We start from the raw sequence: 23,308 nt of genomic DNA, 5'->3' as shown, positions 1-23,308 counted from the left end.
CTGATCAAACAACGAAAGACTTTATTTGATAGAGCTAAAAGAAACAACAAAATTCATCTGGAAGAGCAAAAGATCAAAAATATTAAGGGAATTAGTGAAAAGAAATGTAAAGGAAGATAGCTTGGCAATACTACATCTCAAACTATATTGTAAAGCAGTAATCATGAAAACTCTGGTATTGGCTAAGAAATATAGTGGTAAATCATTGTAATAGAATAGGTACACAGACACAATAGAAAATGACAATGGCCAACGTAGTTTTTCATAGACCCAAAGACCCCAGTCTCTGGGAAAAGAAGTCACTATTTGACAAAAACTGCTCAGAAAACTGGAAAACAAGAAGACATAAACTTGGTACATACCAACATCTCATACTATGTACCAAGATAAGGTCAAAATGGGTACATGATTTAGACATAATGGGTGAAACCATGAGCAGATTAGAAAAGCAAGGATTAGTCCACCCGTGATATCTACAGAAAAGGGAAGAATTCATAACCAAATAACAGAGAAAAATATGATAAGTGAAATAGATAATTTTGATTATATTAAGTTAAAAAGCTTTTGCACAAACAAAACCAATGTAACCAAGATTAGAAGGAATGCAGGAAGTTGGGAAACAATCTTTATAACCAGTGTCTCTGATAAAGGCCTCACTTCTCAAAAAATATAGGGAACTGGGTCAAGTTTGTAAGAATACAATCCATTCCTCAATTGATTAATAGTCAAAGAATATGAACAGACAATTTACAGATGAAGAAACCAAAGCTATCTATAATCACATAAAGAAGTGCTCTAAATCACTTTTGATTAGAGAAATGCAAAATAAAATGACTCTGAGGTACCATGTCACAGCTATCAGATTGGCTAATGTGACAAAAAAAAGGAAAATGACAAATGCTGGAAAGGATGTGGGACAATTGAGACACTAAGACACTGTTGGTGGGCTTGTGACCTGATATAATCAGTCTGGAGAGCAATTGGAGCTATGCCTAAAGGGCAACCAAACTGTGCATACATACCCTTTGATCCAATGATACCACTATTATGTCTGGATCCCACAAAGATCATAAAAAGGGGGAAGGACCTATATATATATATATATATATATATATGTATATGTATATATATATATGTATATGTATATATACATATACATATATATGTATGTCAACAATATTTATAGCAATTCTTTTCATGGTGGAAAAAAAATGGAAATTGAGGGAATGCCCATCAATTGGGGAATATCAGTATATGAATGTAATGATATACTATTGTTAAATAAGAAAAGACAGATTTCAGAAAAGCCTAGAAAGACCTCTATGATCGAATGCAAAGTGAAATGAGCAAAACCAGGAAAACCCTGTACATGGTAATGGCAACATTGTGTGATGATCAGCTTTGAATTCTTAGTTATTCTCAGTTAAGACCATGATGCAAGACAATTACAAAGGACTCAAGAAGGAAAATGTATCCACGTTCAGATAAAGAATTGATGGACTCTGAAGGCAGACTGAAGCATAGTTTTTTCACTTTATTTTTATGGTGTGTGTGTATTTGTATGTGTTTTCCTTTTGATTTATTTCTTCTTTCACAACTATGACTAATATTGAAATATGTTTTATATGATTCCACATATATAATCTATATCAAATTGCTTACTATTTTAGCAAGGAAGAGGGGGGAGGAGAAGAATTTGGAACTCAAAATCTTGTAAAAAATCAATTCTAAAAAATTGTCTTTACATATAATTGGGGGAAAATGAAATGCTATTAAAAAGAAAGTAGAGACATTGAGATAATTGGTGCCTTTTTTCATCAGCCTCCCTAAACAGCAGGGAATAGATTCCAAAGGGAGATCAAGGTCATGTAAGCTCCTCTATAAACAGGAATATAAAGTTTCTTGGAGTCTGAATGGAAATTACTGCAGGGGAAAAAAATCATAGTCAGGTCTATGTGGTTCAAATTGTCTGTCTCTGACGGAAAAGGAGTATTTCAAAAGATTCCTGCTTCTGGAATCCAAGCCCTTCTCTATGGCACCTTAGCAGAAGGAACTTTTGACTAAAAACTTTGATTTACCACTCAGAAAATACTTGGAGAAGGTACTCAAACTAACTTAGCCACATAACTGTCTAAGATTTTACCTGCCCTTTGTCTCTTCATGTCTTTCTATTTTTCATTTCTTTCTTTCTATTCATTCCTTTCTCTCCTGTCTCAAGAGACAACAGAAAAGGAGAAATCAGGGACTTGTTAATTGATAAAGTTTATAAAATCCACATCTAGTTATGTACATGTCACTATGTTCTTATATTATGGAAAACACTGGGAGGAACCTTAAAGGTCATCTAGTATAACCCCCTCCTTTTACAGAGGAGAATACTGAGCAATAGGAAGTTTAATTGCGTGTTCAAGGTTACACAGGTTTAGTACCAAGGGCAGAATATGAAACCGAGTTTTCTGACTCTAGAGATGATACTTTAATCACTGTACCCTAGTTCCATTGTTTGAATTCCATGTTTCTACCTCCTGGAGAGAAATAAAGGAGAGACTTAAGAATAATGGAGAATTCCTAGGATAGTAGATACTATACCCCATCTGATATAGAATTTACAATAGAGAGAACAACCACCATTTATGAAGCATGATACTAGCCTTTAGGAAAAGATGCTCACCCTCCTGGTATTTCTGCCAACTTCTTAGAGATACAGAATTACATTTAACTGGAATGGGACTTCATTTTGTTATTAGAATTAAGATTTCAAGTGAAATTATCCATTTAAGGACTAAATAGTCATATAAATTATTAGGAATATGGAAATAACTGACATTCGTGGACATTAGAATGAGATCTTAGAGATTATCTCTATTCTGTCATCCCTTACAGATATGGGTTCTGAGGCTTTTGACATTGACCATAAAAAATGGAGCAGGAGAGGCAATAGACTATCATGGATAGAGAACTGGCCTCAAAGCCTTGAAGACCTAGGTTGATGACAGTCACATAACTTTTCAGTGCCTCAGAGAACTCCCTACAACTGTAGGTTACAGAGAAGGTGCCAATCAGCGTTGCTATATGTATTAAAACACAAATCCAGTTTTTAAAAAAATCTAGAGCAGAACAGTCAACTGAAAAGATCCAAGCAGTGATTACTTGAAAGATGTCTGAATAGATGGATAAAGAATCAAGAGAAAATGACCTAAAACAGACAGATGGTCCATATGAGAAATCTTTAAGGGAAGACAATAGGCAGGAAAAGTCAGGTGTGGTACAAATCTAGGAAGCTTGTAGAAAATGAGACTCATTATATTACTGATTATTAGATTAGATATTTTATTGCTGATTACTATTATTAAATTATAATTAATTGTTAAACCTGTATTCTTATGTTGAGCTAAATCTGATTATTTTCCAAAGACCCACATTTTACAGCTTTTTCTGAAAGCTAATTTAGATAAAGAGTCTCTGGTCTCCAAATTCCAGAAATGGGAAAACTAGTCCAGAAACAAGGGTTAGATGTACTTAATAGACATTTATCCAGTGTCATAGTTTCCTGAAGATTTGAAACAGTCCCACACCTTTGGCTTTCAGTGGCTGGAGCCTGCTTACAGCAACAGAGATAAGGGAAACTCCTGTGGTACATGGGAAAGGGCAATGATTCTAGAATCAGAGAAGCTGGGTTCAAATCCTTACTCTGACACTTACTGAGCTTAGATAAGCATTTAATCTCCATCAACCTCAGCCTCTTCATCTGTAAAATGAAAGAGTTAACAAATGGTTCTTCAAGGAGCACATTTGTGTGAAATTATTTTAAGATTCTTCTGAGAAATTTAGATCTACTATTTTCCATTAGGCAACCAATTGATGCCTGATCACTGTCCATGTTGTAAAATCTACATATAAGTTGGTCGAGATCCCTTCAATAAACCTATAATTGGATCCAACCTTATTCTTTAGGTTTTAACAGACAGACCAGACTATTAGATCAGAACTGACTTCCTTAACATTTCTTCCCCCAACAACATATTTTCTCACAGAAGTGAATTCATTAAATATAAACTGAGCTGATTATTTGAGAACAGAGTCTGGAAGGGAGCAGGATTCTATAGGTGATTTTTAGGTAGATTGAGAAACTCCCTTTCCTCACAAAGATGAATGAATACAAAGCATTCATCAAGCATTTGCTATATTTCAAGCATTGTAGGGATGCAAATACAAAAGCAAAGATAGTCCTTGCTCTCAAGGAGTTTATTTTCTAATAAGAAAATGCATATAACTCTTGATATAATTTATTCTGCTTGGCCCCAAAAGGTACAACTAAGATCAATGGGTAGCGATTACATAGAAACAGATTTTGATGGCTTATAATATTTTTTCTCTCACAATTCAAAGAACCAAGAAGTAGAATGTATTATCTTGGAAAGTAGTAGGTTCTTAATTGTGGTATGTCTACAAGCAGAGGTGGGATTGTCAAGAGTGGCATCAATGATGTTGAATATGGATTAGCTGTTCAGATATGGGTTGGACTAGATGACCTCTTAGTTAGCTTCCAAATCTAAATTTCTATGAATCTCTTGCTCTATTACTCATAATATTGCATGAGGTTATGTTTCATTGTCCCAGGATAGATCCTCCTTGGGAAGCTAAAGAATTACATAGTAGTATGATCTAGTTCATCCTGTTGGGAATAGCCCACACTAAGAGGCTGGAGAATGAACTGTTTACCCTATTTCTGACATCCTACCACCTCACCCTATTGGGGAACCAGTTCATTCTCACAGCTGTCATTTCTTCTTCCTAGTTTCACACCCCCAGGTATTTCTTCCTCACCAATCTATCTATGTTTGACACGTTATTTCCTTCAGTAATTTCCCCTAAAATACTGCTCTACCTCATGGGATACAGTCACACCATCTCTTTTCAGGGCTGTGCAACCCAATTATTCTTTTATCATTTTCTGGGCTGCACTGAATGTTTCCTCTATCTTGTGATGGGATAGGACCACTTTGCAGCATGTATCACCCATTAAGGTATACAGTCATTATGAACCAAAGGGTGTGTATTGTATGCTCTTGACCATGGGTACTTGGTTGGGTGGCTGCTGCATGTAGCTGTGCTTACATTTCTCATCTTTAAGTTACCCTACTGTGGTCCAAAGGAGGTGAATTATTTCTTTTGTGATATCCCTGTAGTGTTGCCCCTAGCTTGTGCAGATACCCCTCTAGCCCAGATGGTGAGTTTCATGAATGTTGGCATTGTGGCTCTTCTGTTTCCTGCTCATTGTAACTTCATACATTTGCATTGTGTTCTCCAGATTGAAAATTCACTCATCAGAGGATGAGATATGTTCTCCACCTAAGTACTCACCTGACCTCCATCCTTTTTTACTATGGACCTGCGGTCTTCATCTACCTCATACTTGTTCCTACTCCTTGGCTGTATTCTGTGATTCATGTGTTGGGTAATACTGTCACTCCTTTCCTTGAATCCCTTAATTTATAAGCTGGGGAACAAAGAAGTGAAATTGACCTGGAGAAAAGTATTAAACCAAGTGGTAAACACTTCAGGAGTGTAAGCCATGGGACCATTTCCTCCTTACACCTTCATCTCAGTTTCTGAAAGGTTGCTGAAGTCAGCCCCTCCATCTTCTGCTCTAGATGTGTTGTCGCCAAGAGTAGAGCTGGAAGTAAGAGAGCACAGAAAGTCTGTGTGGCTATGAAGGTCACACTTTTGTTATTAAAAGATCTTACTGCTATCTCAAAAGGAAACTGGACTGGAAGCTCAATAATGACTTGTTACCAGAGGCCCTTCCAGATTTACTCAGTTCCTTCTGGAATTTGCCAAAATAATTTCCAACTCCCCTTTCCTGTTTCACACATTTTTTATAATTTTGCACACATTTCAGTTGACAAGATGTTAACTTTGTCTAGCCTAATACAGTCTTAGAGTCTGTAGGGCCTACAGTGATGTTAGTGTGTTGTTTAAAGAAAGGTTCATTATTGAAAAGAAGTTTAGTGCTGCTTTTCCCTGGGAGCAGTCAATAAGCACTTGATGATCGACTATGGCATAATCTCTACCAGGAGGCTGGACAAGCTCCCTAGGGTTAGCCTAGGACTGGAATCAGCCTTCTCCTTTTTCTTTTAACACTTTTCAGCACTGATTAATTCCATTAGGTCAGGGGATTAGTCTTAACCTGGGGTCTGTGAATTTATTTTTTAAAAATATATATTTTGATAGGTGCATTTCAATAAAATTCATTTCTTGTGTATTTTATTTTGTGCATTTAAAAACAAAATCCTTCAAAGGGGCTTATTTGTTTCATTAGACTGCCAAAGGAGATCCATGCCATGACAAAGATTCAGAACCTCCATGTATGTATGGTCAATTCCTTTTGGTTTTGTCTTCAACAGTAGCTGAGTAGGACTTTTCTCACTTTGTCTTGGAGGACAAGTTTGGAAGACTTTCTTTTTTCTGGTCAAATACATTTGGCCTGTGTGGAACTTCTAAAAAATAATTTAATATATGGGCAGTTGGAGTAATCAGGACCCATGAAGGACTCCTTTGGGGAGGCCAGAGGCAGGTTGTTAATGATGATGATATACTTAGAGTAGTCTAAACACAAGCAGGGCCCTTCCCAGGAAATAGTAGAACTTAGATAGGCAGAGGTTCCTCTCCTTCATCCTTGTCCCATCTCCCAGTCTGGGGATACTTCTCTGATAACCTAAGTCTCAAGGGCTGGAGCTGGGAAAAGTACAGCTGGAAGGGGTCAGCTAGAAAGAAGCTATCTCTAAGCCAGTCACATTGTCAATTTTCAGTCCCACAGGGTAAAGAACAGATGGTTGTTAATCAGCAAAGGGAAACCTTCCTGAGCCAAAGCTATGAACCTTGCGTATAGTAAGTGCTTAATAAATGCTTGCTGGATATGCATAGGGGTTTTGTTATTCTAATAAAATAAAACTTATAAGACATTTCATGATAAGATAACTTTGATACGATCTATGTGTATTTCTTCTACACAACCTCAACATAATCTGTAAATATTATTAAGACAATTTCTGGGATGCAAAAATTCATCATTTTACTGCCATATTCATGATGAGCCCTTACCAACTTAGGCAGGACAATGCTCAAACAGTTTATTACCAGTACCAACTTCAAAGTCTTTTCATTTTGCTGGAACCTTGACAGAGTTTGCTGGAATGGCTTTCAATAACCCAGAGTTATGATGAACCATCCTAGGAACACTTAATGGAAAATATAATGATATGCATATTCCATATTGGACTTCAGCATCACTTTGTTGTTCAGTCATGTCTGACCCTTCATTATCTCATTTGGGGTTTTCTTGGCAAAGATATTGGAGTGGTTTGACATTTCCTATCTGAGTTCATTTTGCAGATGAAGAAACTGAGGCAAACAGGATTAAGTGACTTGCCCAGGTTTACATTGTTAGGTTCCAAAGCTAATAAGTATCTGAGGCAAGATTTGAACTCAAGAAACTATTCTGCTGACTCCATGCCTGGTGTTTCATCCATTCTGCCTCCTAGCTGCCACTTAGATACCCCCTCAGTATAACTAGTCTTATGTAAATAGTAATGAGGTTATGGAAACTATTAGGATTACATTTTAAAAGGCAAACCCAGTTTTTAATTTAACCACCAGGTGGTGGTACTAAGCCATGAATATTCTCTTTACTAAATGTGGTTTTGTAATTTCTGGCATTCCATCCTGCTCAATAAAGAGGAAAGAAAACCTGCATTTAGATTTAGAGGAATTAAGTTCTATTCTAATTTTTTTTTCTGACTTTAGAGGACCTAAACTGTTAAATTTATAAATAGCTACGATACTACCTGTGTGACCTTGGGCAAATTACTTAACCTTTCCTGGGCTATTTCCTCATCTGCAAGATGGGGACTAGATGACCTCTAAGATTCCAATTCTAAGTCACTGATCCTCTCTAAACCCAAGTTCCCTGTCCACCTTGGTGGTTATGTGCTCCACTCAACACCAGAACAGGTCTAGGTTTTCTAGGGTTCTTGGGGAGTGAGAACCCTTCTATCACTGAGCCCCACCTTATCCTGGGTGACTAGGCTCATTTTGTTAGTCTCATGACTGTGAAGAAACTATTCCACTAGGAAACGTCTGCCTCTACTTCCTCCCTTAATCAGTTTTATGTCAATGAATGCTTGTCAAGTGATCAGTTCACAATGGACCTCCAATCCACAATCGAACAAGCTTGACCCTAGGCTATAATTTCCGTAGTAATGAACTCAAGGAACAAAACAACATATAATAGAACATCAAGTGCATGTTTTTAGCTTTGCCTAGACTCAGACAGGTTTTAACCAGGTGACACCAATTGGTAATGATGGCCGTAAATGTGGTGGTGGTATGATATAGATATCACACCAGGTTCTCCTTCTGTCAAGAAAGCAAAAGAGTATAGGAAATAAAGTTCCCAACTTCTTTTCTCCTCATAACATATTGTCTCTCATTCTATACTTGATGTCCTGAGAGTTTTTTCCCTTTATGTTGAAATGTAGTAGTTTTCATACACTGGCCACCGCACCATCTTACCATTGCCAAATGGCTTCTAATTCCACAAGAATTCCTACGTTATGATTTCAGGTTACATGGCCTTTGGATTCTGCATAATTTCAAAAGATGCTCCTTTAAAATTCCACTGCTAAACCTATCAAAAAGAAATCAAAGAAAGAATAAAATGTCACTTATGTAAACAAAATGTATATATATATTATATATTAAAATATAATTAATATATATTTATATATATTAAACATATATATTAAAATATATATATGTATACATATATATATTTAACCTCACCTTAGTTTTTAAAAATAATCTACTTGTTCTCAGATAGGCCCGATTCAGGTTAATTTGCTGATTTAGGCTCAGGATTGGAATAAAAAGATACATTCAAATATTTAGCAAAGGAAGTCTAGCAATAGCATGGACATAATAATAACAATTTACATTGACATAACACTTAGGAGTTTCCAAAGCACTTTTCAAATATTTTCTCATTTTATCCTCACAACACACCTGGGAGGCAAATGCTACTGTTATTCCATTTTTCAGATGAGGAAACTAAGGCAGATGGAGGTTAAATGATTGGTCCAGAGTCACACAACTAGTAAATGTCTTAGGCCAGATTTGAAACAATTAATAATTTTGGCAAAGTAGCAAGACATAAAGTAAATTAACATAAAATATAAACATTCTATATAACACTATCAAAACCCTGCAAGAAGAGATAGCCAAAAAAAAGAAAAAACCAAAACCACATTTAAATAACTCCAGATAGTATAGAATACCTGGAAGTATATCTGCCAAAACATACCCAGGAACTATATAAACAACATTATAGAAAACTTTTAGTACAAATAAAATCAGACTTAAATAATTGGAGACAAAGTAATTGTTTGTGAGTAGGCAGGACCAACAGAATAACAATCACAATTGTACCTAAAAATAATTTACATATTCAATGCCATCCCAATGAAATTACCAATTTCTTTTGTTGAATTAGAAAAAAATAATAGCAAAAGTCATTTGAAAAAACAAGAAGTGAAGAATATCAAATGAAATAATGAAAAAATGTAAAGGAGGAAGATTTAGCAGTACTAGATCTTAAACTGTATTATAAATTAGTAATTATCAAAAATATCTGGCACTGGCTAAGAAACAGAAAGATAGACCAATGGAATAGAGCAGGCATATAATTTACAGCAACAAATAAATATAGTAACCTTATATTTGACAAATGTAAAGACAAGATTTTGGGTTAAGAATTCACTATTTTAGGATAAGCATTTACTATTTGGGATAATTATTAACTGAAAACTTGTTGGAAAAACTGAAAATCAATGTGGCAGAAATTGGGCATAGAGCAATGTGTTACATCATTTACCAATATAAGGTCAAAATGGGTACATGACCTAGATATAAATAGAGATTTTTACAAGAAATTGAAACATGGAACATACACTACTTGTTAGACTTATGGATAGGTGAATAATTTCTAAATAAACAAGAGCAGTGTGGTACAAAATGGACAATTTCAATGACATTAAATTAAAATGGTTTTGTATTGTCAACTCCAGAGTTCAGTCTTGGAAAGATGAACAGAATTAGGCTGTATGCATGTTTATTTCTCTCAAGTTGTTGGCATGCATGCACAGCTGCAGTCAGAACTGAGCTCATTTTGCACAGATTATAAAGATAGAAAGAAACCACAAAGCTGGGTGGCAAAAGCTGTGTAGTGGCCCAATCAAGCATTGCCACAATCCTTCAATTTCAGTTTCCATTTCCCAATAAGGGATCACTTCACAGAGATCATGAGACATGGGACAAGGAAGAGAGTCAGACTGAAAAAGTCCCCAAGGTTCCAGAACTAAGATGATTGTGCTAGTTCTTTCCATTAGAGCTGTTTTTCACCAATTTAAATCAGTTCTGTGGTTGCCACACAGCAGAGGGGATTCCAGGCTCAGTAAGTGAACACTGCAAAGGATCTCTTGTATATCAAGCTCAAAGGATGCTCAGTCTCCCTCCTGATGGGCTGATTCTGATTTCCAGGTTAGTTCAGCCTCCTCTGTATTGTAGGGTAGCTCAACCAAATCAAGAGAGTGAAGTCATTAACCATTCCAATTCTAGATTATAAACAAAAGAAATGTAGCCAAGATCAGAAGGAAAGCAGAAAATTGGGGGAGAGGGGGAAAGGGGAGATTTTATACACTATTTCTCAGATAAAGGTCTCCTATCTCAAATATATAAGGAATTTTGTCAAATCCATAAGAATACAAATAATTTCCCAACTAATAAATGGCAAGGGATATGAATACATTGGAATACATTCTGGGAAGATGGCAGAGTAGGTCAGAAATTTCCAGGCTCTCCAAATTTCCTCCATAAAGAGACAGAAAATTGACACAAAATGAACATAAAGCAGCAAAAATAAAGGGATCTTTCTCCTGACATAACTTGAAAGGACCTCAGAGAAGGGCCTCTAGGGGCTGAGAATTGGCCAGAGTGAAGTGTAAACACCTCCAGGCCAATCTCACCAAATCAAAAAATAATAGGATCTAAGGGAAGGGGACTAGACCTCAAGATATTTCACCTCAACTTTCACCTTATTCTCAGCTTCAAGAAAATTCACCTCAGGAACTTTTACTTCACAGCCTACGGAACTTTTACTTAATGAACTTTTACCTCACAAACTTTCATCTAGGGAACAGCAAACAGCTGAGTGGGGAAGACTGAAGGAAGCCAGGATTTTCCTGGACTGTAGCTGTGGGGGAGGAGCAATGAGCACAAACTCAGTGTCAAACCACAGGAAGCAAGAACATTTTCAGAACAGTGTGGTGAAACCCCTGGACAGAATTCAGAAAACAACAATATCTGACTACTATGGAAAAATTACCTACTACTAGGGGCTAAAACAATTATTATAATAGTAATTATAATAATTGGTTGCTAAAAAATACAGTAAAAACAAAAATTAGTAAGCAAAGGAAAAAGAACCTGACCATAAATAGCTATGTTAATACTAAAGAAGACCTAGGTTCCTAATCAGAGGAAGATGGTAAGATTAAAAAAAAAAAAGCCAGTCCTACCCCCAAGAGTAACATCAAATGGTCACAAATCCATAAACTATTGGATGAACTTAGAAAGCAATTCAAAAATCAAATAAAAACAACCCAAGAAAATTATGAAAGAAAGTTAACCCATTTGAGAAAGAGATACAAAATCTTATGAAAGAAAGCAACTTTTTAAAAACTAGAATTGGGCAAGTAGAATCAAATGATGTTATAAGAAACCAAGAAGTAATAAAGCTAGAAGAAATAGAAGCGAATCTGAAACATCTTAGTAAAAAAAACAGCTGATAAGAACAGATCAAAGAAAGAAAATAAAAAAATTGATTGACTACTTGAAATTGCGATCAAAAAAAGAATCTTGATAACATATTACAAGAATATTAAGGATAGTTGTCTTGAAGTTCTAGAACAAGAAGGTAAAACAGAAATATACAAAAAAAAAAAATCACTGTTCACCACCTAAAAGCAATTCTAGAAAGAAAACTTGGGGGGCGGAGCCAAGATGGCATAGTAGAAAGACGCACATACACATAGCTCCGAACCCACAACCCATAGAACAACTACAAAGAAGTAACTCACGGTGAATTCTGCACCCAGAGGCCACAGAACATTGGAGCGAGGGAGATTTCTGTTCCGGAGAGACCTGCAAACCTCTCGTAAAAGGTCCTTCGTGCTGCGGACTGGGCGCCGGGACTGGGAGCTGAGTACAGCCCTGCCGTGGCCTCGGCACCGAGAGGAACAGATCCGAGCGGGCTTCAAGGACGGGATCTCCAGCAGCCGCACAAGTGCCTCCACCCACAGGTGACGGGGGTCGGTGAGAGAGTCCCTTTGGCGGGTCGAGGAGGGAGTGGGGTGCCCCCATGGCTCGGGCCCCCTCGGGAGACAGAAGCTGAGGGGCAGCGGCAGACCAGGGCTCCCCAAGCAGGCAGGAGCCTGGATCCATTGTTGAAGGTCTGTGCATAAACTCCCTGAGGGAACTGAGCCTGAGAGGCAGCCCTGCCCTCACCTGAGCATCTGAATTAATCTCACACTGAATAGCAGCCCTGCCCCCACCCAAAGCCCTGAGGCTGGAAGCAGCATTTGAATCTCAGACCCCAAACACTGGCTGGGAGGATCAGGAGGTGAGGTGGGTGTGAGGAAAATATTCAGAGGTCAAGTCACTGGCTGGGAAAATGCCCAGAAAAGGGAAAAGAAATAAGACTATAGAAGGTTACTTTCGTGGTGAACAGGCATTTCCTCCCTTTCTTTCTGATGAGGAAGAACAATGCTTACCATCAGGCAAAGACACAGAAATCAAGGCTTCTGTGTCCCAGCCCACCCAATGGGCTCAGGCCATGGAAGAGCTCAAAAAGAATTTTGAAAATCAGGTTAGAGAGGTGGAGGAAAAGCTGGGAAGAGAAATGAGAGACATGAAGTCAAAGCATGAACAGCAGATCAGCTCCCTGTTAAAGGAGACCCAAAAAAATGTTGAAGAAAATAACACCTTGAAAACTAGCCTAACTCAATTGGCAAAAGAGGTTCAAAAAGCCAATGAGGAGAAGAATGCTTTCAAAAGCAGAATTAGCCAAATGGAAAAGGAGATTCAAAAGCTCACTGAAGAAAATAGTTCTTTCAAAATTAGAATGGCACAGATGGAGGCTAATGACTTTATGAGAAGCCAAGAAATCACAGAACAAAGAGAGAAGAATAGAAAAATGGAAGATAATGTGAAATATCTCATTGGAAAAACAACTGACCTGGAAAATAGATCCAGGAGAGACAATTTAAAAATTATGGGACTACCTGAAAGCCATGATCAAAAGAAGAGCCTAGACATCATCTTTCATGAAATTATCAATGAAAACTGCCCTGAGATTCTAGAACCAGAGGGCAAAATAAATATTCAAGGAATCCACAGAACACCGCATGAAAGAGATCCAAAAAGAGAAACTCCTAGGAACATTGTGGCCAAATTCCAGAACTCCCAGGTGAAAGAGAAAATATTGCAAGCAGCTAGAAAGAAACAATTCAAGTATTGTGGAAATACAATCAGGATAACACAAGATCTAGCAGCTTCTACATTAAGGGATCGAAGGGCATGGAATAGGATATTCCAGAAGTCAAAGGAACTAGGACTAAAACCAAGAATCACCTACCCAGCAAAACTGAGTATAATACTTCAGGGGAAAAATTGGTCTTTCAATGAAATAGAGGATTTTCAAGCATTCTTGATGAAAAGACCAGAGCTGAAAAGAAAATTTGACTTCCAAACACAAGAATGAAGAGAACCATGAAAAGGTGAACAGCAAAGAGAAGTCATAAGGGACTTACTAAAGTTGAACTGTTTACATTCCTACATGGAAAGACAATATTTGTAACTCTTGAAACATTTCAGTATCTGAGTACTGGGTGGGATTACACACACACACATGCACACACGCACACACACATAGAGACAGAGTGCACAGAGTGAATTGAAGAGGATGGGATCATATCTTAAAAAAAATGAAATCAAGCAGTGAGAGAGAAAGATATTGGGAGGAGAAAGGGAGAATTGAATGGGGCAAATTATCTCTCATAAAAGAGGCAAGCAAAAGACTCATTAGTGGAGGGATAAAGAGGGGAGGTGAGAGAAAAACATGAAGTCTACTCTCATCACATTCCACTAAAGGAAAGAATAAAATGCCTACTCATTTTGGTATGAAAACCTATCTTACAATACAGGAAAGTGGAGGATAAGGGGATAAGCAGAGTGGGGGGGGATGATAGAAGCGAGGGCATGGGGAGGAGTGTGCAATTTGAGGTCAACACTCATGAGGAGGGATAGGATCAAAAGAGAATAGAAGTAATGGGGGACAGGATAGGATGGAGGGAAATATAGTTAGTCCTATACAACACAACTATTATGGAAGTCATTTGCAAAACTACACAGATTTGGCCTATATTGAATTGCTTGCCTTCCAAAGGGAAGGGGTGGAGAGGGAGGGAGCTAAAGAAGTTGGAACTCAAAGTGTTAGGATCAACTGTAATGTTCTTACTACTAGGAAATAAGAAATACAGGTAAAGGGGTATAGAAAGCTATCTGGCCCTACAGGACAAAAGAGAAGACAGAGACAAGGGCAGAGAGGGATGATAGAAGAGAGAGCAGATTGGTCAGAGGGGCAATTAGAATGCTTGGCGTTTGGGGGGGGAGGGGAGAAAAGGGGAGAAAATTTGTAACCCAAAATTTTGTGAAAATGAATGTTAAAAGCTAAATAAAAAAAAAAAAAAAAAAAGAAAACTTACAGGAATGTAATGGTCAAGTTTCAAAATTTCCAGATAAAAGAGAAAACATTGCAAGTAACAAGAAAAAAAATAAATACTGTGGAAAAATAGTAAGGATTTAATAAGACTTGGTAGCTTCTACACTAAAAGTCTGTAGGTCTTGGAGCACTATATTTCAAAGAAAAAAAGAGCTTGAGTATACTCCTTAACAAAAATAAGTGGATATTTGATGAATGTTCAGATATTAGTAACAAAAAGACCAGAACTCATTGGAAAATTTGATATAAACGATCCAGAAGAAAAACAAGGAAATCATTAAAAACTAATTATAAGACACTACTGAAGGTTAAACTGTCTACTTATGATATGTGAAAATGTTATCAGTATTCTTAAAGCTGTTACCATTACTAAGGTAGTTTGAAAGGAAGGTTGGGGCTGAGCTGTGTATGATAGGGTGATTCTAAAAAAACAAAATTGGGTAGGAAATTCTAAAAAGGAGCAATTATCTCATTAAAATAGGGCATGAAAGGAAGAAAAAATACTGAGGATGTGGGGGGTAGGGGGAAGGGGTGAAAGCTGGTAATATTAGAACCTATTCTCATCTGTATTGGAAAGGGAACAAAGAGTACATCAAAAGAAATTCAGAAATCATCTGAAATTCTAGAGAAGTGAGAAACCTGGAGGACAGGGGACAGGAGAGATTTTTTAAATGGTGTATGGATTAAGATTAGGAGAGTGAGGAAAGAAGATAAGATAGGGAATTTTAGAGGGGTAGATAAAATTAGGAATAAGAAGGTAAGAGGAGAATATAAGGTAACAGAGATAGAGTAAAATGAGAGGCTGAGTAGGAAAATAAAGAATAAAACTAACATGGAGTAAATAGCAATAGAACTTTGAATGTAAATGGGATGAACTCACCCATAAAATGGAAATGGATAGCAGAATGAATTAAAAATTAGAATCCAACAATTATTATTTACAAGAAACACATTTAAGAATGAGAGATATGCAAAGTTAAAGCAGAGGTTTGTAGCAGAATTTATTATGCTTCAGATGATGTAACAAAAAGCATGAGTTGAAAGTATAATTTCAAAAAAAAGTCGTGGCTAAAATACATTTAATTTAAAAAGATAAATAGAGTTACTTCATTTTGATAAAAGATATTATAGACTGAAACAATATCAATACTGAACCTATATGCACCAAATATTACAACATCTACATTTTTCAAAGACAAGTTAAATGAGTTACAGATAGAGATAGATCATAGTATTGTAATAGTAGGGCACTTTAATCTTCCCCTCTCCAAACTACAGCAATTTAATCAAAAATTAAACAAGAAAGAAGATAAGGAAATGGCTAGAACTTTAAATAATCTAGGTATGATAGATATCTGGAGAGAATTGAATGGAAATAGAAGAGAATACAGGCTTTTCTCAGTGGTTCATAATACTTTTGCAAAAATTGACCATATTTTAGGGCATAAAAATTTTATAGTTAATAATAGAAAAAAGTAATCCCAAAAGAATCAAGTAAAAACTTAGTTGAAACAATAATTTTAGTGAAATAAAAGAATATAATGTAAATTCACATAAATTATAAACATTCCTATGTCACAAACCTCTGCAAAAAGAAATAATGAAAAACCTCATTTAAAATAACTCTAGACAGCATAAAATATCTTGGAGTACACCTGCCAAAAGAAATACAGCAATTATATAACCAAAATTATTTTTTAACAAACTTTTTATAAAAACAAAAATAATCAGATTTAAATAGATGAAGACATTGTTCACAGGTAGGCAGAGTCAATATAATAAAAATGATAATTTCACCCAAACTAATTTATATATTCAATGTCATCCCAATTTTTTTTTTTTTACCAAATTGGAGAAAATAATAACATAATCCATTTGGAGAAACAAAAAGTCAAGAATATGAAAGGAAATAATGAAAAAAAAAAGTAAAACAAGGAAGTTTAGTATTACCAGATCTTGAACTAGATTATGAGGCAATAAATATGAAAACTATCTGGTACTGGCTAAGAAGAAAGGTAAATCATTGGTATAGAGTACAAATACAATTTACAGCAGCAAATAAATATAATAACCTTATATTCTGCAAGTGTAAATACTTAACATTTTGACAAATGAATTCATCATTTGGTAAAAAATAAATGTTGTGAAAGCTGAAAAGCAGTATGGCAGAAACTGAGAATGGAACAATATGTTGCACCATTTACCAATATAACGTCAAAATAGATGCATGACTGTCAATATGTCAATGACATATTCACAGTGCCTGTGTTGGCCATGAATATCCCAGTGCAATTCTGAATCATGAAATACCACAGACTCTCCACGTGGAAGACAGAATGAAAACATTTATTCAGACACCAGAAAGCCAAATCCATCACAGCAATAAAAATCTATATGCAATAACAACACAGAGAACATCATCCCCAAGTCTTCCCCTGCTAGGCTTCCCATAAACTTAAACAAATCACATACAAGCTCTTTCACTCATGCTAGGCAGAAGCCTACATCCTTCCTAGCTCTGACTTCCTTCAAGACTAATTTCCACTCAGCTCTGCTTCAGCTGCACCTCTTCCTGTTCCATCCTTCCTGTTCCACTCATTCAGGAAACTCCTCTCGCCATGGGCTCCATGTGACTAAAACTCATGTCACTCAGGCTTCCATGTGACCCAGACAGGCCACATGAGTCTATTAATGAATATGAAAGAGATCCCCATTTAAATGACCATTACAATGACCTATATATAGAGATTTTATAAGAAAATTACACGAACATGAGACATATTACTTATCAGACTTAAGGATAGGTGAACAATTTATGAATAAAAAAGATAACAAAATTAGGTGCAAAATGGATAATTTTGATTGCATAAAATTTAAAGGATTTTGTATTAATACAACAAATGCAGTCAATTGAGATCATAAGGAAAACAGAAAACTGGGGAGGGGATTTATATACAGTTTATCAGATAAAGATCTCATATCTAAAATATATTTGTCAAATCTATGAGAGTATGAGTCATTTGACAATTGATAAATAGTCAAAGGGTATGAATCAGCAGTTTTCCAATGAAGAAATCAAAACAATTTATAGTCATATTTGTTTTAAAAAATGCTGTCATTCTTAGAAAAATGTGAATTCAGATAATAAGAAATGCAAATTGAGATATCATTTTATACCTACTATATTGGCTAAAATTATAGAAGGGGAAAACAACAGATTTTGGAGGGAATATGGGAAAATTGGCACACTAATTCATTGGTGGTGGAATTTTGAACTAATCCAACCATTTTGGAGAGAACTCTGGAATTATGCCCAAAAGAATTATTCAACCACCTATATACTCTCTGAGTATATAGGATGATTAGGGAAAAAAAAATAATAGTCTATATGTTCTAAATATGGGGGATGCCCATCAATTCGGAATGGCTGAAAAAGTTGTGGTATATAATTATGATGAAATATTGTTGTGTTGTAGGAAATGATGAACTTGATCTTAGAAACACATAGATTGACTTGCATGAAATAATGAAGAGTGAAATGAGCAGAACCAAGAGAACATACATATACAAAAGCAGCAATATTGTTTTAAGAATAACTATGAGCAAATAAGTAATTTTGACTATTGTAAATAGCCAAATTAACTACAAAGAACATAAGAAGGAAGACATTGTCTACATCTAGAGAAAGAACTGATAAATAGAAAGATGCATAGAATGGCTTTATATCTATATCTATCTAGATTTATCTATCTACATATTAATTTGTGTGTAATGGTACCCATCTCTAAGGAGGGGAGAAGAAAGAAGGGAAAAAAAATTCACATGACTTTATATATATATAGGAATGTGGAAGTGTGTGTGTATGTATATATGTAATAACAAGTTGTCCATAATAGGTTTGTAGTTTCATGTAGCATCATCTTTGTATCTTTGTGTGTGTGTGTATGTGTGTGTGTGTGTGTGTGTGTGTGTGTATGAGTGTGTTATACTATGTTATGGAAATGCTTGTTTTATTTCATAAATTAAAAATAAAATTATTGTGGCTTTTTAAAAAGGAAAATAAAATTCAGGAAAAAGTAAAAAAAAGAAGAAATGATTTTTTCAAAGGAATTAGCATCACATTAGTGTATTTTTCTCAGTCTGGGCAGAAGGCAAAGCAAAGAAATTTGAGTGAAATATATGAACATTTTGTTTTGTTTCGTTCTTGAGTCCAGTTACTGTATGATATTTTCTCACAAGATTTCTGAGTCATTTGGACAAAAATATGAAGAGATGTTGTTTTTTTAAGAAATGAATCAGTCTGTATATTAGATGTCATTCTTAACAAAAATGTGGATTAGAAAGGGGGGAAGGGCACTCAAGATAGGAAAGTGGAGGTTGCCTTGAGAGGAAAAAAAGCAAATATAAAATATTAAGAAAAGCAATTAAGAAAAATTTAAGACTTCAGATTTTTGTTTTAGGTCTCTGCTAGTCTACAACCCTATAGGTGAGTGAGCATCTTTCAAAGGAACTGCAATTTTAGGTTGCAACTCGGTGAAAATAGCACAAGTTTTAAAGTGTCCATGTGAATATTCTATTGGAAACATCTCTACATGTATGACCCAGGAAGGAGCTGCTTGGAGAAGACTGACTATATCACCATGGTTACCTAGGTGCAAAGTATGTAAATCATTCTGACATTTGTCAGTGACATTGTATCACTCCATTAGGTATGGACTGTCAGACTTGTGGTGGAAGATTCTGCAGTAGCTTCAGCAATGATTTCAATTCATAAAGAACATTAATATGACATGCAATTCTATCCCACTCCTCTTGAACCAGGATGTACCATATTGTGCATATTGTCTGCACTATTTGAATGTGAGCTCCTCTGTGGACCTTCAAATTGGGTATGCCCTAGAGTGGTGATAAACTCAGGATGCACTGGGAGACCTTGCATTCTGGCTCATCTCCAGTCATCCTGACGAAATCTGGTCACTGAATTCAGATGCCTCTGGAGGAGAAGTGAGGTTGGTGACCTTGCACAGCCCTCCCTCACTCAAAACAAAGTCAAGTGCAAGTCACGTCATCATTTCTCTCATGACATGGTCTTCTTCAGCAAACGAAGGATGAACACATCACAACAACAACGATAGTAAACTGAAGTAGAATGGGGGTTACTAAACCATATACAAGGATTTCTGTGAAAGTATATTGACTTAAAATAATGCATGTTAACATTATATACATTTTATTGTATTTTTCTTTATTTTAAAAACATTTCTAATTACTTTCCATTAATTAGGAACAGGAAGAGAAATTATATAATCTACAAGCAGGAAGCCACTGGACAATGCTGGGCACGTGCAGCAGCACATCTTTCTCCCCTCCCCCTTCCCCTCAAAGGTTACTAACAGTTACTTTCCTCCATGAAGAAACAGTAGATCTAGGACATGCTAGGTGCATTCTGATATGACCTTATTTGTCCAATATAATATAGTGAAGATTTGCTTAAGTATATGGGCCTAAATCATCTTGAATTACAAGAAAGATAGTGAAGAAGAATCTCTTCATATTGGATTCTTACCTAAAGATACCTGGTTCAGAGTAGGAATAATATCAGTAAGATATTAAAGTGTACTCTGTAGAGGGCTAAGGGGAGTGTGAGTCCCGTGATCAAAGCCATAGCTGAGGCAAAGCCTGTTCCCGTAGGACTTGTGCCTGCTCAAACTCTGGCAAAAGCTCTCCATGACCCTGGAAACTGATGTTCCTGCAGATACTGACATTCTTTGCAGAAAAGTTGCAATTGGGTCTGGGAACTCAGGAACTAGCTTCAGGAGCAAGGTAAGCTTCGTTACTTGCTTTGGGTACAAGGATGTGGGTAAGTCATGAGATGGTGAAGTAATGGGATGAGCTCAGCCTACATGTGATTGTGGTTACAGCCCTTAAATACCCTGATCCTCAGTTGAATAAACAGAGTTGCCTTACATCCTACCTCCCACCTCATTCATTGCTTCTGAGAACAGAGGGTCTTGCTGGTCAAGACCCTCTAGACAAGGAATTTCTAGGTGAAAGGAATCCTACAGTACTCCAACATTGCACTTTTTCTTTGGTTCATTCAAGATTAATCCTCCTGAGCCAAAGCAACAGAATGAATGACAAGATAAGAAAAAAGAAGAAAGGACCATGCCTGCTGAGTTGAAAGAAAAATGGAGTCCTAACAAGAGGCTACAGGAAAAGAGATACAAAGGATCCTGGGATTACTGCAGACTTATTTTAGAGAAGATTCTGAGACTCCCTTATGCTTCATTGACTTTGTGATTAATTCAGATTCTTTTGGCTGAACTGCAGAAAATATTTTCCATGTTTCCTTCATTGTAAGGAATGGTTTGCAAGAATAAGTCTTGACCAAGATAAACTGTCAACAATAAAGCCCATAACCCAGGATAATGAGAAAAATGAACAAGGTACTCAAATCAGGCTCCAAGACATTGTGTCACTGAATTATCAAGACTTGTGAGAACTTTTGAAATTTCACAGCCTATGACCTCTCCTTTGTGCTGTAGCAAGTAAAATCCAAGCTTTCAGAGGTGTCCCAAATAAAAATTGGCATTTTAGGTGGAAAGAAGCATATATCATTTATTATATCATGAACATTTTTTTAGAGAATCAGGTGTTTAGTTTTGTTTATATTTATTTAATTTTATTGTTTTTATGAAGCTGCCTGCTTTTCCATGATTAAAGAGATTCACTGCCATATCTGTCAAAAAAAATCCATTTCCAATTACATTTTAATCTGATTCAGGTCATTCGCTAGAGTGTGGCTGCATAACAAGCCTTTGGCCCCATGTTTGACACATTTGCACTAAATAATATGAAAAACAAACAAAGGAAAACAAAAGAATAATGATATTTGATGGAGCTTATGAGTTTGCACTAAGACCATGGCACTTTGTGAACAGATCATTAAACAGAATAACTTTCCAGCATCAGAAAGTGGTTAAATTGCTTAACACGTGTAAAAAGGATAAGGAATAATCAAACCATGATCTCAATTTTATGTTTTAGTATATGACAAGATGTTTAATTCTTCTACCCCACAAACACTTATCTCTGAGGACATTCAATGCTCAAATGCCACATAGATTATTTCATATTTAATTTTCAAAAGCAATATCTTGAGAGGGGGAAACTTCTAGACATAAGATGGTAAAGAAAGCAGTAAATCACTGTAGCTCTCCCATATTCATCTCTGATCAATGAAATAATGCTCCAGAACAAATGCTGGAACCATAGAGCCAGCAGAAAAATGAGGTGGAGCAGGCTTTTAGCTCAGGAAACTTGGATGATTGGCAGGAAAGGTGCATCTTACACAGGTAAAGGGGGAGTACTTTACAGGACAGAATACATCCCAGCAAGCCCCATCTCAGAAAACCAGCAGGAGATCCTGAACCTCAGTGTGGTGGAGTGGGAAATACTAACACTAGTACCCCATACAACTCTTAGTATAGCCGGGGGAACTGGCAGACTTTGTCTTCAAGAATTAATATATGCCTCAGTGCACCCCAGGGCTGGCAGGAGTTTTCCAGCAGCCAGAACTCCATGTGCTTCAGTGCAACCCAGGACATACTGGCATCTTCTATGCTTCAGCACAATCCTAGGTGGGCAGTCATTCTCCAGTGGCTAGGCCTCCATGTTTTTGAATGTGACTCAGGGAAATGCAGAAGAACCTCATCTCACCTTAGCACATGCCAGACACCACCATTAGTACTCCAGCTGAGCACCAGGTAAGCTTTCAGAAATCTATAATCTCCAGCTAACAGCACCTGAGGCTCCAGCACACAAAGCCAGTGGAGCAGGCCCCTGGCACATAGCACAACAAGCTTAGGACAGTGACCCTTGTGCTCCACCAGAAGAGCTCAATGTTAAAGCCAGGAAAAAAGAAAAAAGATGAACATAAAGCAAAAACAAACACTGACCATTAAAAGTTACTGAGATGGCAGGGAAGATGAAAACACAAACTTAGATGAGGCCAGTGTTGTCAATATACTTATATCTGAAATCCCTAAGGGAAATATGAATTGGTCGCAAGTTCAAAAACCTTCTTAGAAGAGCTCAAGGAGGACTTTAAAAGTCAGATAGTAAAGGTAGAAGAAGAATTGGGGAAAGAAATTGGAGGTATGAAAAAGAGTGAACAGGTTGGAAAAAGAAGCACAAAAATTGACTGAAGAAAACAATTCCTTAACAAATACAACTGGATGGATGGAAGGAAAATCTTCTGAAGAAAACAACTTCTTAAAAAGTAAAATTAGATAAATGGAAAAGGAGATAGAAAAGCTAAGTGAAGAAAATCATTCTTTAAAATTTAAAATTGGGCAAGTGGAAGCTAATAACACTATGAGACAACAACAATCATTCAAACAAAATCAAAAG

The 23,308-nt window shown here is 36.4% G+C and overlaps 2 pseudogenes; both read left to right on the top strand.

Moving 5' to 3' along the window:
- Positions 1 to 3,169: 3,169 nt before the first annotated feature.
- LOC140507865 (putative olfactory receptor 10D4) lies at positions 3,170 to 5,572 on the top strand (annotated as a pseudogene).
- A 3-nt stretch (positions 5,573 to 5,575) lies between these two features.
- On the top strand, positions 5,576 to 21,448 carry LOC140507864 (non-structural maintenance of chromosomes element 4 homolog A pseudogene; annotated as a pseudogene).
- The last annotated feature ends 1,860 nt before the right edge of the window (positions 21,449 to 23,308 follow it).

Source organism: Notamacropus eugenii, chromosome 5 (genome assembly GCF_028372415.1).
Source record: "Notamacropus eugenii isolate mMacEug1 chromosome 5, mMacEug1.pri_v2, whole genome shotgun sequence".
Lineage (NCBI taxonomy): Eukaryota > Metazoa > Chordata > Mammalia > Diprotodontia > Macropodidae > Notamacropus > Notamacropus eugenii.
Note: the sequence above shows the minus strand (reverse complement) of the source record. Positions and strands in the feature narration are given on the sequence as shown.